This window comes from Lipotes vexillifer, unplaced genomic scaffold, assembly GCF_000442215.2.
Source record: "Lipotes vexillifer unplaced genomic scaffold, Lipotes_vexillifer_v1.1 scaffold676, whole genome shotgun sequence".
Lineage (NCBI taxonomy): Eukaryota > Metazoa > Chordata > Mammalia > Artiodactyla > Lipotidae > Lipotes > Lipotes vexillifer.
This window is the reverse complement of record NW_006773959.1, coordinates 261,100-278,508: the sequence shown is the minus strand read 5'-3', so window position 1 is coordinate 278,508 and position 17,409 is coordinate 261,100. Positions and strand designations below refer to the sequence as shown.

The 17,409-nt window shown below is 39.8% G+C and overlaps 1 pseudogene; it reads right to left on the bottom strand.

Annotated features, from left to right (window-relative positions):
* Positions 1-713: 713 nt before the first annotated feature.
* On the bottom strand, positions 714-2,310 carry LOC103088145 (T-complex protein 1 subunit zeta pseudogene; annotated as a pseudogene).
* Positions 2,311-17,409: the final 15,099 nt, after the last annotated feature.

The following is a 17,409-nucleotide window of genomic DNA, read 5'->3' as shown; positions in this document are numbered from 1 at the left end:
CCCATGGTCTAACAACATAAGGTGAAAAGTATGAAAGCAGGTCAAAGAAATCAAGTTACTCTTCTGGCAAACTCAAGAGAGAACTAAAGGTGTTCTTAATCCACTGTAAAATATGGTTGTAAGTTTGACAACCACAAGAAATTCAAATTGCTCAATACTGATATCTCTGTGAATTATATTGAATTTAGGGGAGGAAGATACTGTTAAGTTTCTCAAGTGTCTAGTTGAAAAATTTTTGAAAGTGTGAAAGCCTTAGTCATAAACATGTCTTATTTCACTAGAAGCATGGCAGAAATCCCAGCTATAAATTAGCAAAATGATGTCATAATGAGAGAGCATTTAGTGGGAAGGAGTGCCTGTGTGTTTATGCTGAAACTAAAGGAGGTTTGTTTTTTTTTGGTGGTGTTGTTTTTCAAGGAATATTTAATAACAAGGTAGGTAGCTTATCTAACATGTATTTTTATATCACTGAAGCTAAAGCAAAACATCCTGTTTATTGGCAAGTGTGGCCTGTATGAGTACACTACAGTGCAATTTTTAAAATACTGTAATTATAATTTCAGAACCTCAGAATCTGAATAGGTGCCAGTGTTCTCTCCTTTTTTTATATGGGAAAAGAAAATCCTTTGAAGCTTGGACAAAAATTCCATAGCTATATTCTTAGGATTGCTCTGTAGAGTCTATGATTCAGATGATACAAGGGAAGCTTCAGTTCAGCTTTTTAGAGAAGACATTCCAGCTCTCATGATCTCATCAACCAGGAGAATGTTGGTGGCAGTCACAGTGTAGGAATGAAGAAGCTGTTTCTTTACACAATAGTTATCCCTTATGCCTACTTCTGCTGCTACCATTGGCTCACCTGTATTCAAGTCTACACCCACAAGTTGACCTGATTCTGAATGTTCTGCTTGAACTTTAACTAGTGTTTCCTGAAGGTCAAAAACAGAGTTCTGAGCAAGAACCTTGGTAATCATGAGCAATGCATCAGCAAATGCTTGAACTCCAAGTTGGGCCCTGCCCTTTACACTGGGCTTGTATTTAATCAGGGCTTCTGCCATTGCCACTTCCACTGTACCAGCACCTGGAACTACACAGCCATCATCAATAGCATTTTTAACAGCCCTCAAACCATCTCTTATTGCATCTTTGATTTGAGTAAGTGTGTGCTTATTTGGTCCTTTGATCAATAATGTGACCTAGCGAGGATTGTTACATTTCTCAATAAAGGTGAACTTCTCTTCTCCCAGTGTATATTCATAGACAAGTCCTGCATGTCCCAAACAATCAGGATTTAGGTTATCAAGAGAATTTAGGGCTACTCCACCACAAGCAAGAGTCAGCCTTTCCATATTTCTCCTTTTAGCTCTGCGCAGAGCTACTATGCCTTCTTTTGCAAGAGCATCTAAGGAAAAGGGATCAATTCCCTTTTGATTATTAACAACAAATCCTTTATCTGAATCACCGCAGACTTTCGTTTTCAGGTCTATCATTTTTTTAACTCTGTCTTCAATGAATTTTCTTTCAGCTTTCACTAGTTTCTCTCTCTCCTCTGCACTCTTGTAAAAAAAAAAAAAAAAAAAGCCAGAATTCACTTCTGTTTTTCCATATTCTAATGACACATTGCATGTGAGGATGTACGCATCTTCTACTCTCTTTTTCATATCAGGATGCCATGCCCCATGGTCCAAAATAAGACCTCTAATTAAGCTTGCATCAGTTTCAGATTTGTTTCATCTCCATGATCTCAACCATGAAGAGGTCAATAGGTTCATCTTGTTTTTTAATGGCTAAAATGGAGTCCACTACAGCCTCTGTTAAGACATCAGCAAGTTCAGCATGAACTTTAGTACGTAGAGATGTTCTGGCCACATCTATAAGTGTTTCCCTGTCCATCTCTTTCCTTAGTTTGACTTGTTCCAAAAACTGAAGTGCCTTTTCCTTTGCAGCTTCAAATCCTTCTGTAATTATTCTGGGATGAAGACCTTCAGAAATGTAGAGATCCACCTGCTTCAAGAGCTCTCCAATGATTAGGACATTGGCAGTAATACCATCACCAGTTATGTCATCCTGGGCTGTTGCCACTTTGGCTATTAAGGAGGCTGTTGCGTGTTGAATTTGCATTTCATGAAGCAACACATTTCCATCTTTAGTGAGCTTGATGTCTCCAGCACCAGAAACAAGCATCTTCATGGTGCCCTTAGGCCCCAAGTTGGTCCTCAGCACGTACTGCAGCCCCCAGGCCACACTGATGTTGACGGCCAACGCCGCGTGGGCTCAGGCCACCTCAGCCTTGGTCTTCACAGCCGCCATAGCTGACCCAGCAGAAGAAAATGAGGGAACCCCGTGTCTGGAAAGCCCAGAGCCAGTTCAGCATGGCTGGGAGGCGCTATCCAGGTTTTCTGGAGAGGGAGTTTTCTTTTTTATTGTTTGAATATTTAAATAGTGTTACTAGCTTGTGAAATTTCTTTTTACTTAGGTCACTGATAATAATAAGAAAATCTTCCAAATACAGACAAATGAGAACTATTTCTTCTTTTTTTATTATATATTTGTTTGTTTATTTTGGCTGCACTGGGTCTTAGTTATGGCATGTGAGATCTTAGTTGCGGCATGCGAGATCTTTAGTTGAGGCATGCATGTGGGATCTAGTTCCCTGACTAGGGATCGAACCTGGACCCCCTGCACTGGGAGCACAGAGTCTTACCCACTGGACCACCAGGGAAGTCCCTGAGAACTATTTCTTAGACATTTGCTTTACACCTCTATTATGTAAAAATTGAAGCCAAATGAGGATTCAAGCTGAATCATTTACTACCTCAACTCAGTGGACAGTCGCCACTCCTCCACTACAGTTTGGGCTTTAAAGATCTAGTATAAGATAAAATGAAATACATCTCAACAACTCAGTAGGGAAAATGGGTCAGTCTTACCGTTCAATTCTTTTGGTTTGAGATCCCTTACAGAACTCATATCCCCTTTAAATACAGCTGCCACCAGTCGATATGATTTTTTTTTAATTCATTTTTTCCTGGTCCTGAGTTACTGAACTTTGGCCACAAATTGCATTGTATTTAGGGCCTCTCCATCTCACCTCTAAACTTGGAGCATGTGTCTAGAAGAGAACAGAAACAAAAGAAGCAAAAATTAAAATAAAATAAAAACCCAAACTAAAGAATCACCCTTTGTCTTTCCTTACATTCTTGGCTTGTCTGAGTCCTTCCTTACTTTTATGGCTCATGACCTGTCCCATCTCCAAACATTTGATATCTGTTGCCACTTTTTAATCATATTTACCTCATACATCTCATCAATAGGTTGACTAGTTTGTTTTCAAATCTCAGTAATCACTGTCCTTCATTGCACGATGACTTGAGAACTAGTTCATATATTTTGGCCAGTTTTTTTTTAAGCTTGTTTTATGTGAAAACGTAAATCTAATCCTTTAATGTATCTTGACTGGAGGCGTAAGTATGGCGCCATTTTTTAAAATATGATCTTTTATGCCTCTAATCTCACTGAAAGTCAGGCTGGTCAGTTCTTTTTTATGTTCTCTGGGGAATCATCCCTCCTTTCTGAAGCCCTCAATTAAGTCTGAGTTCAAACCACCTACAGGAAAATGGCTCTTCCACCATTTACATCTCCCTTTGCAAACCTGCCTTAAACAATATGGCCCCGATCAACAATCCTAGTTACCTTGAAGAGACAGCAGTGTGTGGTGGCTTGCAGCGAGATCTTGGTTCCTGCCCAGGAAATGAACCTGGGTAGCCTGGGTGAAAACCAGAAATCCTAGCCACCAGTCCACCAGGGACTACAGGCTAAAAGCTAAGTTGGCTTTTGCTGGCTTTGCCCCTGTTGAAAAATGAATTTCTCAGGGAGGCAAAAACTGTAAAAACACATACAAAGTTTATAATTAGAGACACTGCACAAGTGGGAGAGCATACAGAGAAACAGTTCATTTGGTTAAGACAGAAGCAAGGCAGAGATGCACACCCAGAGAGAAAGGGTGTGGGCGTCCTCCCTAATGAGGAGGAGCACACCAGAGAGGTGACTCAAATCACTCATATAGGGCAGTTCTTCCCGGTCTTTGTTTACCTTTGGCTAATTATCTCACTTCTTTTTCCACACCTGACCTGTCTTAGACCCCTTCCCGACATGTGTGCGCATCTTTTTGTCAAGAGGGATTTCAGCACAGAGGACTATGGGGAGGTTGACACACCTATTATGGGGTGGTGCCCCCCTCCCTTTTTGACCCCCGAGGAGCCTTTCTGCAGATGTGTAGTTGGGGAGGTCTCCTTGACCTCAAGAATAAGAAATACATGGTCTCTTTATCTTTTGTCCAAGCAGGACTCAGCCCCTCCTTGCTCCCGCCATTATCTTTATCTTGGAGTATCTGTCCATAGGGGACAGATTCCAGCTGCTCAGCCTGGGGCCCATCTATCTGCTGCTTCACTAGCACTTATGAGTTCCAACAGTCACAATAGAAGCAGTGACCATGGAGGATATGCTTTGCAACAAAGAGGTTTCTCTCTGATTTTCGGTTGGGTCTGTTGATGCAAAACAAGATGGAAAGTGGAGGAAATCCTTTGACTAATTAAGCCAAGAAAGCACCATAGCCTCCATTTGTTGGATGTTTCAGATAAATAGTCTTTGAGCTGGATATGTGTGGAACAGCTCAAATGCTCCATTTTGTAGCTCACTTGTGGGAACAGATCAAGCCCTCAAGTTCCCCTGATGTGTATGTTTCTTACTGAAAGTAGTGTCTTTACTTATTTTTATTTTTTTCTTCAGATTTAAATAACATAAGCTTAAGAATGTGGAATGGGGTGGGGAAGAGCCAAATATGTAATTTTATGAGTAAAAGCACTTGAAATTAAATCATCCCGGGGAATTAATTTACATAGAAAACTGACATCTACAACTTGATTTGAGAAATTTATGCCAGTTTCTGGTTGACTGTGTATTTCTTAAGCATACACTGTAGAAGTTGTTTGTAGTATTTGTATTTCTCACGTCTAGGGCATTGGGTGTCGTGTTTCAGATGATCAGTGAATTATGCTAAATGAAAGAAATAAGTGGATCATTGTGGTCCTCCTCTCATTTTTGTGGCCTTCAAAAGACTAAAGGGATTTTTGAGCAGTTTATATATCAGTGATCCATGAATTCATTAGTTTATTCTCACAGGAAAATATTAGAACAACCCAGTGAACATTTGGTAGATTCAGCTTCTGCGTTTTTCATGTGCTCTCTCTTCCAAAAACTTTTTAATAAGAAATTTACTCAGGTAGAGACAGCGTATTCTAAGGCTTTAAGCTAATGTTGGTTCCTAACTTCAAGTATGTCCTGGTAGATCAAGGGAGACTATGTAGATGCAGATAATGGCGATACTGATCTCCACAGAACAGGAGTGAGTTCACTGCAGAGTTTGGCCCATTCCTAACTCCACCAGGGAAAGTGAAGGGCTTCTGCTGCTCTGACTGGGAAACCTGCCCTCTCTTCTCAGTGGAAGAACAGATCATACGGTTAGCTCATTTTATATGTGGTGATGTGACAAGGCATAAAGCACTAGAACTACAGGGTTTTATTTTCACGATTACTGAGCAAGTCCCTTTAATAAAGGAGGAGAGAAATATGTCTCTTTGCAACTTGACAGGTAAAGATTTATTTTCTCATCTTTAACTGTGTCCAGTGTGCTTATGGATGGAGAGACTGAGCTCACAGGAGGCAGCCTTGAACATGGCATGTCACAGAGGCCAGCATCAGGCCCTGCTGTAACTACACTGGCTGGCCAGCCAGGGCTTGCAAGGCAAAGCCAAGGGCTCGCCTTGGGAGCCATTCAGGTTTCATGTTGGAGCATTTAGAAAGGGGAAAGCCAGAGGTACAGAGATATTTTAAAGACCATTTAAGATTGTAAACATACAGGAGGGGAATACCGTGTGCTGAGAATTATAAGAAGTTTGGTCCTCTCAAATTTTCCACAACCTTCATGAGAGGGCCGTACGAAGGGAGGGCAGGAAAGGGACACTGCTCACTAGGCTTTGGCATGAACGCTGAGTCCGAAAGCCCACGGCTATTCTCTGAAGAGGACTCTAGTAAATCATCCACTTGTGTTCATATCTCTGTTCCATTTCTTTGATCTAGCAGAAGAGAACAAATGGTGGCCCTCAAAAGATGAAAACTAAGATGTTGTGACTCCAGTTTAAATTATGGAAGCACTTCAGTATTGTCTTTTAAGCTCTAGTCTTCCTTAGCCTTGTAGAGAGTATAAAAACCAAGAGGCAGTACTGTTAACTTATCAAGAAAAATCAGTATCCTTGGTGTGGTTTGTAAATGAGGCACATATTGTCTGTGAGGTGAGGGTGTGAGAAAAGGAAAATTTAAAAAATAATAATAGAGGCATAGGGAAAATGACAGTTTTATTAAGTGGCCTAAGAGATATCTCAGAGTTGTAGCATTTTTTGTAAACAGATAGTCTGTATGTGTTGTCAAAATGCAAAGGAGACTCACATATCACTCCATGCCCAGATCTGGAGGATGATATAAAAGCAAAAGGAAATAATTGAGTATAAACTTTGGACCTCAAATTAATAAATATTTTAAAGAATAGTAGAGATCTCCTTCTTCCTTGGGACCATGGAACCTGCTGACTTGATCAACGCAAATCACAGACGGTTGCTAAGCAATGCCTGTCCTGATGCCAGTCAGGTGATTCTATTATTCTTTGTAGAGTTTCTCTCTGCTTTCTGAGGCTATGTATGGCATTTTGTTCTCCAAGAATGCAATAATACTCTTTTTTTAAAAACCATTTAATACTATGAAATCTCAAACATATATATTTTTCTTGAGAATGAAATATGTCTATTCCTGTCAAAACCAGATCATAAGGTTTTCAGAAAAGAAGATAAAATAGAGAAATGTCAGTATTGGAGATGGCTTTCCATAAGCCGATTAGGGAAATGGGGATTAACACTGATGCTAATGCAATTTGTGTGTGAACTCCTTTTAACATATGTCCCTGGCATCCTCCAAAGTCTCATGGTCTCCAGGGGACAAACCCCATTACTCAGTGCATTTCAGAGTGCCGAGGACAGAAATCTACATGCATATATGGGAAATTATTTCTGAAATTGTACTTTCATATTGAGGATCACCTCTTTCTTCCCATAACACCATGCTCATATTTTTTTTATAACATATGTCAGATTCTTTATTCACTGGTCTATCTCCGACTGAATGTCAGCTCCCTGAGTTTGGTGGTTTTATCCTTGTGCTTCCTATATTGGTGGAGCCCAGCACCATGTTTCATACACAGTCTGGGGTATATAAGTGTTTTGCTGGGAACCAAATTCACACAGATGCAATTATACTAGCATAAATTTAGTGCAAGCTTAGTTTTATCTCAGCTCTGCCATGTATGTTTTCTTTGGACGTAAAACGTTCTTCCTAAAAATATTTTAACTTTGAATTTTAATTTTGTGAATAAATTATACATTTTATATCTGACTTCGTGGATTCAAATAGCCTAATCTATACATAGAAACATTTGCACTTCTAGTTTTAGCACAAACGCATAAAGAGCAAGTCGTCATACAGATCCTTACAATCAGAAGAAGCTGGACAGACTGGAAATTAATGACTTTTCTTGGACCCACCAAAGAACTAAGGTCACAGGGCAACTTGCTACCCCTAAATCTGAAGAGACAAGCACATGTAGAGAAAGAGAGCCAAGATCTGTTTACCTGGAGCAGAAGTTAATAAAAAAGAAAACACAAATTAGCAATATAAGAAAAGGAAGAGAGGTCATCACTACTGATCCAAGAATACAGGCATACCTTGGAGATATTGCAGGTTTGGTTCCAGACCACTGCAATAAAGCAAATATCACAAAGTGAGTTGCACAAAAAATTTTTTTAAAATTCCTACTGCATATAAAAGTTATGTTTACACTATACTGTAGTCCATTAAGTGTGCGATAGCATTATGTCTTTTAAAAAGTATATAACTTGGGGACGTCCCTGGTTGTGCAGTGGTTAAGAATACACCTGCCAATGTAGGGGACACGGGTTCAAGTCCTGGTCCAGGAAGATCCCACATGCCACGGAGCAACTTAGCCCGTGTGCCACAACTATTGAGCCTGCGCTCTAGAGCCCACGAGCCACGACTACTGAGCCCACGTGTCTAGAGCCCATGCTCCACAGCAAGAGAAGCCACCACAATGAGAAGCCCGCGCACCGCAACAAAGAGTAGCCCCCGCTCGCCGCAACTAGAGAAAGCCCACACGCAGCAACAAAGACCCAATGCAGCCCCCCAAAAAAGTACATGACTTAATGTAAAAATACTTTATTCTTGAAAATTGCTAACCATCATCTAACAATGCAGGGGTGCCACAAACCTTCAATTTATAAAAAATGCAATATCTGCAAAGTGCAGTAAAGTGAAGCACAATAAAATGAGGTATGCCTGTATTAAAAGGATAATAAAAGACCACTACAAAAAACACTATGCCCATAAGTTTGATAACTTGGAGGAAGTGGGCCAATTCCTTGAAATACACCAACTACCACTGTTTTCAAAAGCTGCCTTTTGAAACACTAATTCTATGGGCAAATACATTGTGAGTAAAGCAGCTGATTTAGAAATGGGATTTGGGGACATAATATATTTACAAATTAGAGTCAGTCTCTAGTTGGATTTTTAGTTGAATATTGGGGTTGACATTGAGAGCAGTATAAACATGCAGCAATTCAAAAATAATTATAATAATAATGATAAGAAGAGGAGGAGGAGGAGGAGGAAGAGGAAGAGGAAGAAGAAAGTCATCTTGAAAAGATTCAGCGCAAGAGGGGCTTAGAAACTGCCCCTCTACCTCAGTCTTCAACTTCTTCCATCTCTCTCTGGATTTGTGCCTATTTAAAGGCAATCACATGCTTGGTTCAGTTTTTTCTTCCATTTCATGCCCACATTCATGGGAGAATAGAGATGTTTTCCTGTGCCTTGTTTGCAGTGGGATTATCTTCTACCCCCTGAAAACATTTGAACACTGTACTGAGCCAGGTGACCTATAAGGTCCCAGATTCAGACTTGCTAGTCTATCTTCAGTTCTTTCAGTGTCATAAGGTCCCTCAAACCTCCAGGTCTTTGGTCATGCTGTTCTACCTACTGGAATTTCTTTTCCTCCTCTTCTGCCTGTATGCTAACTTTTCTGGTTAATCCTTGCTTGTCCCTCAAGAATCAGCTCACTTGATGCTAACAGGTCCCCATAAGTATCTTCACAGTTCTCAGGCTGACTCAGGAGACGCTCCCTTTTCATCTCATCGTACAGCACGGCAATGACTGATGTTCTTCCACGTGTCCTCTTCTCTATGCTGAGCATTTCGAAAGTCAGGGCTGCTCGGTGCCTGGCCTTTAATAGGTATGAAATGAGTGCATGAGCCGGTGATGCTCAGGAATGAGAGGCTATGGGTGAAGGTTTAGGAAAACCACCAGAGTCCTCTTGGAATGAAGGAACAGAAAGTCCACAAGAAGGAAGAAGTCAACAGAGAATTAATAAATTTGCTTGGGATAGTGCACTAAATTTCTACACCCTTTTCAGAAAAAAAATGGCTTGATGACACAAGTGAAAGCATAAGTTGCCAGAATTGATGGACCCAGATCCAGTTTTATTCCCCAGGAATAGAGTATTACATTTCTTTGTAAGAAAAGCAACAGGAAGCCTTATCTGCTGGTCATACTTATTGGTAGGTATTTGCAGGGATGTTCTTATGACTTATTATTCATCAATTGCTTCTTATGAACAAGAATTCCCACCCTAACCAGGTACCAGCAGCCTGGTAGTTGGCATCTGCTGATAGCTTCACATCTACTAGACCGAGAAGGAAGTGGGCTTTCTCTGCTTCCCCGTAAGGACTCATGGACATTTGCTGCCATCGGGGGCTGCTGTACTTGGTGTACAGTCATCAGTAAACCAGGCACTGAAGTCTTGAGTTTTATCTCCTCACCGCACTCACAAGTGATTCATCTTTTCACAACCGTCTGTAGCAAATCAAGAGTAAAGTAACAGAACATCACTGGTAAAACCACTTGGGATTACCAGGGAGAAAACAAGGATTCATTGGTCGTAAGAGATTATATTTAGAGAGGGGAGAAGTGAAAGCTGTGAAGCATTTGCAGATTCAGCCTATATGGCATGTTTCCTCAGCACAAGCTCCTTGAGGATGTTTCTGTGATGCAGAAATCAATCTGTGGCATCCAAGTTGGCCCTTTATGATCTGGTTCAAACACCCATCATACGGAGCTTCACCTTTTCGTGTGCCCTATCGTCATGCAAATACCTCAGCACACTGTGCTGCTCAGCATTTCAGATTATCCCCCTTTGGTCAAACAAACCAGAATGCTATTTCTGGGATTCTTTTCTTCCCACCATCCAGATTTCTCCCTCATTCTGCTACATCCTCCAGTGAATTTTTTTTTTTTTATTGCTTTAGAGTTCATGGATAATATTTCTTTGGGAAAGATACCAGTAAATCTTCACATTTTACTTTAGCACCAAACTGACGTTATAGAAGAGAGAGATCTGCAATCCATCATATGAAGGAAAATTTAAATGAATGCCATATAAAACATTCTATAAAATGAGATAAAATCTTCCCACGTGCTAGGGCAGGACATGGTTTTCTTCTTCTTGTGGAGAAATAAGTTAACAGAATTGACCCAAATGGATGCCTAGACGTAAAACATCACAAGCAAAATGCAGGATACCAGCAGTAGTTTTAAACCAAGAACTTACAGATGATTATGCTTATGTCCAGATGGAAAAGTAGTTATATACTCCAAACAAGGCTGCTTTAAACTTTCTCTTTGAAAGAGAATAATAGATGGGTGAAAAATAATTTTGAGAAATGCCTCAGGGGATAATATATGAATCCATCCATACCTTTTTGTCTTGCTCAACTAACCTAGGCCTGGGGGAGGGGATTCTCTTCCAAATCTTTTTTTTTTTTTTTTTTTTTTGCGGTACGCAGGCCTCTCACTGTTGTGGCCTCTCCCGTTGCAGAGCACAGGCTCTGGACACACAGGCTCAGCGGCCATGGCTCACGGGCCCAGCCGCTCCGCGGCATGTGGGATCTTCCCGGACCGGGGCACGAACCCGTGTCCCCTGCATCGGCAGGCAGACTCTCAACCACTGCGCCACCAGGGAAGCCCCCAAGTCTACTTTTGATCTAACAAAATACTTATTAACATTCAAAACAGACACACAGCTCAGTCATTTGTGCTCTCACTGCAACAAAGGATTCTGACAGAGGCTGCCAATTACAGGCGTGCATCTTCCTAGACACAGTGATGGGTACAGAATTTGTGCCAGAGAGTCAGAGCACTTCTCTGGGATTTGGGCTCTGCTCATCCCCTCTCTGATGGGTGAAGCTGTGAGGACAAGAGCTGTGAGAGCCAGGCTGAAGAACTTGTGGAAGACGCTGGCTTACAGAAAATAAAGGAGCCCACCGCAGAGAAACAGAGCCTGGCAGAGAGAGCACCACTGTTCCCACCGCCTCAGAGGCCTGGCCACACCACTGCCCACCTTCCCTTGGTTACTGCAGCAGATCGAGTCCCTTTGTGCCTCAGTTTGTTCACGCTGAGTTTCTAGGATAGTCCCTGACTAGGATCTTTAACATAAAACTATGGACTGTATTTTTTGTTTTGTTTTGTTTTAATCTTCTGCTCCTAATACAGTGTTTGGCATGGAATAGAAACTCAAAAATAAAACATAAAAAAAATAAAATAAATTGAAAAGTGGCCTCAAATACTGACCCTCTGCCTCTTCTTTCTTTAATGAATTGTAAAGTGATGTGCTAAATACACTGATAATCCCAGCAAAACAATAACTTGTAAATGGAAATGGGAAATTTCACTTTACAAAGGCAGGTCAGACTTAACATTCTTTACTTTTTTAGCAAGTTTTCACACAAGTTAAGGGAAATCTACAAGATGGGCTTCAAAGAGACAGGGGAGGCAATTGGTAAAAAGGTAAACCATCCAGATAGGAAACTAACGTTAGGATGAGGACACTCAGTTCATGTTTTGTTCTGTTTTCGTTTGTTTTTTGTTTTGTGTGATATACTTTTGCCGTTACTAACACTGGAGGTACATTTTACTATACCTTCCCTAGTTTTAGGATTGGTGTATCCTGAAGGGGAACAGAATGTGCCACCCCAAAATATGTCTCTTTGGCATAAGGATTATTTTGAGCTGCTTAATATTAAGAAATAGACACAAGAGAGGCTCTGAAAACCAAGTAGAAGTTACCCTTTTGTAAGGTAAATTTAAATTTATAAAGGAAATCTCCATTTGTAAGAGTTTCTCCCTTTCTGTACCAGTAAGAGGAGAATGACTAAAACTCTAGAAACTCTTATTGATAGAGAAGGCAATGACTTAAATCTGCAGAACAAACATATCCTGTTTACTGTGCTTTGCCTGATAACCTCCCATAACTGTCTCACCCCACCCCCAATATGTTTTGTCTTAGCTGAAAGTGGTATTTAAGGTGGTGGCTTGGGCCATTTCAGGGAGTTACTCAGTTTTCTTGGGTCTTTCCCATGTATACAGCAGGTATACGTGTTTTTAAACTTCTGTTTGTTTTTCTCCTATTAATCTGTCTTTTATTACAGCCAAGCAACTAGAAAGGAAGAGAGAAAATTATTTTTCCTCCCCCAAAATAGATTACTCAGAGAATTAATTATAGCTACAGGTTGGTGTAGCATGGAGAAACAATTGTGGTTTAGACCACATCTGTTGATTGAATCTTCAGAGTTGTGTACTTTTCTTATAAGCATCTCTTAAAGAAATTTGAACTCTTTTATTCTCAAACATTTGGCACTGAATGAAAAATTCAAAAGACAAAGGAAATGGAAGTAGTGGTAAGTTCAAGGAGAAGAGACAGAGAAATTTTGACAAAATGCTGGCATAGGAATAGAAGGGAATAGATGAAGTATAAATTTTTAGAGCTTACCCTAGCATGAAATCTTCTGTTTTTATTGTGTTAAAAAAAACAAACACATAGCAAAATTTAAAATCTTAACCATTTTTAAGTGTACAGTACAGTAGTGTTAATCATAAGCACATTGCTATGCAACAGATCTTTAGAAAATTTTCATCGTATAAAACTGAAACTTTATACTCATTGAAAGTGTTAAGAAATGAAATTCAACTGAGTAAATTTTAAAGATCCTATTGGCTGTATTCAATGATTCATGCATCAGGAAGCACCCAATCCAGCAGATAGAAAGGAGCTCTCAGGAACTGTACAAAGTGAAAGACCTTTATAGGCAGAAGGGAGTGGGAACAAGGAAGTTATACTAGGCCAAAAAAAAAAAACAAAAGTGGGTTGATTATTGCAAGGTCTCTTTCCTTTAGGCAGTGTCTGGGGTCTCTCAGGCAGATTATCTAACTAATGCTGATTAGGTGATTCCTGATTGGCTGGTTTAAGATTCCTTTTTTGGGAGAGCCAAAACTATAATTCAGTTAAGTCTCAGTTTGGTGGCATGGGGCTTAGCATGAACGACTCCATTTTGGGTGTGTGGTCTTGATTTTAATGAAAGACAACTCCCCTTTTCCCCATGCCTTTAGCTCCTGGCAACTACCGTTCTATTTTCTGTTTCTAAGAATTTAACTAATTTGGATATCACATGTAAGTAAAATCAAGCAGTAATTGTCCTCTTGGCTTATGTAACTTAGCATAATATCCACAAGGCTCATCCATATTGTGGCATATGATGGGATTTTCACCTTTCTTAAGGGAGAATAATATTTCATTGCATGTATATGCCACATTTTCTCTATCCATTTATCTGTGATAGATATCAACCTCTTGGCTTTTGAGAATAATGCTGCAATGAATATAGGTGTACAGATTATCTCTTTGAAATCCTGTTTTCAGTTCTTTTGGATATATACCTAGAAGTGGGATTCCTAGGTCATATGATAATTCTGTTTCTAATTTATTGAGGAGCCTCCATACTGTTTTTCACATCAGCTGCCCCATTTTGCATTCCCACCAACAGTGTACAAGGGTTCTGATTTCTCTGCATCCTCACCAACACGTCATTTTCTGTTGTTTTTTTTTTTTCTTTTTTAACAGAAGCTCATTAAGCTTCCAGAAGACAATTATTTTGAATTCTTTGTCAATTAATTCATAGATGTCTGTTTCTTTGGGGTCAGTTTCTGGAGATTTTTTTTTTTTTTTAATTAATTGAGCCATGTTTCCCTAACATATTTCCCTAACATATTAACAAGCCCTAAAACCACATATGCCTTGTTGGGTTTTGCTGGGATTTGGGTATTTGAAAAAAAAAAAAAAAAAAAAAAAAAAAAAAAAAAATCCACCTCTTCCATTCTTTATAAACTGGCTTTATACAGAAGACCTTCACCAGTCAACCTGGCTAGAGATTCTAGGGGCCTCTCAAACATTTTCTGACGATGTGTCTTCTCTGTGCTTGTGCATATAATTTTCCAACTGTACAGATTTTCCAGTTTGCTTTTCAGGATCTTGTAATGTCTTGCTCCCTCCAGGGTCTATTATGGTTCTCTAGGTGCTTTGTTGCTAGAACAAGCCACCAGGCTTTACTTTGTTCTCAGCAGCCCCCAGGGTTCAAAAGTAAGCTGGTTCCCCATCAGCACTCCAACTGAGGGGAGACAGAAGCCAGTCCCTCAGGCAGCCCCCTGAATGGCTGGAATACTGGGTATACGTTCCACTTTTCTCTTACCCTCCAAAGGGCAAGCACTGAGTTGAGTGTTTTCTTCCAGTCACCCGAAGCTGTGCTGGCTTTGGGGAAGGACTATCATGGGTGAAATGTAACAATTTTTCTTACCAATTTCAATGTGACTGTTCTTGGCTTTCCCCTTTCCTGGGGTACTGAGTCATCTTCAGTGGTTTCTGGAGTTCTCATAAAGGCTTTCTGGGCCATATATTGTTGGCAAGTCAGTGTCTCTGTGGGGAGCAAGGTCTGAGGGTTTCTATTCTGCTATCTCACTGACATCAGTCCTAAATCTTCATTCGTGTTTTATGATAAGGATCAAGTAACTGGGAGAAGAGAAATGAGTTTTATATACTGAATAATTATTATAATCATTGACTTTTCTTTAATGCTTACTATGAGGGTGACACATGGTATACAGATGGTCCCAACTTAACAATGGTTCAACTTATGATTTTTCGACTCTATGTTGGTGCAAAAGCCATACGCATTCAGTAGAAACCGTACTTTGAATTTTGAATATTGATCTTTTCCCAGACTAGAGATATGCCCTGCGATACTTTCTTGTGATGCTGGGCCTTGACAGCGAGCCACAGCTCCCAGTCAGCCACACCATCATGAAGGTAAATAACCAATGCACTTATAATCGTTCTGTACCCATACATCTATTCTGTTTTATACTTCTAGTACATTATTCAATAAATTACATGAGTTATGAACACTTTCTTATAAAATAGGCTTTCTGTTAGATGATTTTGCCTAACTGTAGGCTAATGTAAGTGTTCTGAGCATGTTTAAGGTAGGCTAGGCTAAACTATGATGTTTGGTAGGTGAGGTGTATTCAATGCATTTTCAGCTTATGATATTTTCAACTTACTATGGATTTATAGGGGCATAACCCCATCATGAGTCAAGGAAGATCTGTGTGATAAAATTCTCCCAACTGTATCAATAAAGATTCCAAATACCACTTCCGTCTCCCAATTTACCCAATCAGAAAACTAAAAGAGGGTGGCCTAAGGGTGCTTTTCTAGTCAATAGTAGGAATGGGGTTTGCACCAAGGCAATCTAAATCCATGGCCTATGGGTTTAACAAGTTGCTTCGAAGTCTTTAGTATTTGCAACTGTAGGATTATATAAAAGCCAAAAACAAACAAACAAAAAAGCAAAACAAAAACCCGGAAGTTATTTAGTTTTGTGAGTTAACATGAATTTTATTGTTTAACATCATAGGAAACCAAGAAAGTCACAGGTAATAAAGCATTAAATAACATAGCTACACATATAAAACATTTTCAGAAATTCTTAGACTTTGAGGGAAGAAGAATGTTTAACCTAAAGTTGATTTAAATCTGATAAGTATACCATTCAAAGAGAGATTGATTTCCACTAGTTTCTGCATGGGATCATAATTCTGTCTCTGAAGTAATCCCAGATGCCCATTAGAAAAGCCTTGACTAAAACATATTAACAAGCCCTAAATTTGTATAGTCAACGGAAACCTCCATACATGCTCAGGGGGTAGTTTTCCAAACCCAGTCAGATGTAGGGATTTATGGCATATTAGCTCCCTCCAGGATAACTTTATGTTCAACCCCCCAAAAACCCAGCAAAACCCTACAGGCTGGTTCCATCCCCCCCTCACTAACATCTCATTCAGCTTTCTCATGGTACACGGTGATATGTGAAATTTTATCTCTTCCAGGGCTCAAGATTCAACTTTGCCATGTTTTCTTTATTGCAAGTAATAAGAACAATTACTTTTTTTTTTTGGTTTTAAAGTGACAGGATGAGTTTTATTTTTTTATATTTTTAATTTTTTTATATTTGGACTATTTTTTATGGTAGGTCCTTGTTGGTTATCTATTTTATACATTTTTAACATTTATTGACTGATTGATTGATTTTGACTGTGTTGGGTCTTTGTTGCTGCATGCAGGCTTTTTCTCTAGTTGCGGTGGGTGGGGGCTACTCTTCATGGCAGTATGCGGGCTTCTCATTGCAGTGGCTCCTCTTGTTGCAGAGCATGGGCTCTAGGCGCGTGGGCTTCAGTAGTTGTGGTACACGGGCTCAGTAGTTGTGGCTCGCGGGCTCTAGAGCACAGGCTCAGTAGTTGTGGCTCACAGGCTTAGTTGCTCCACGGCATGAGGGATCTTCCCGGACCAGGGCTTGAACCCATGTCCCCTGCACTGGCAGGCAGATTCCTAACTACTGAGCCACCAGGGAAGTCCAGTTATCTATTTTAAATATAGCAGTGTGTACATATCGATCCCAAACTCCCAATCTATCCCTCCCTCTTACCCTTCCCCTAGGTGGAACAATAAGAACAATTTCTAAGGCAGATTATGTCAACAAATTTTCTTCAACTACCTACTTTTTCTATATTACTCATTTTGCTTTCTCTTTTTTTGTGTTTTTACAGTGTTAACACTTCGTATAAGATGAGAGAGAAAGCTGAAGGGTATTGGCCAGATATTTTCTTTGTAAAATACTTGTTCTAAAGTTCCAGTACTTAGAAAAATGTTAACCTCATTTATCATATTTTTAAAAATCCAACAAAAACTAAGATAAATCTGGGTCACACACACACACAAAACAGTATATTATGTTTCTTATTTATAAGTCACGGCTTTCTTGATTATCACTCATCAAGGACTTACCTGAT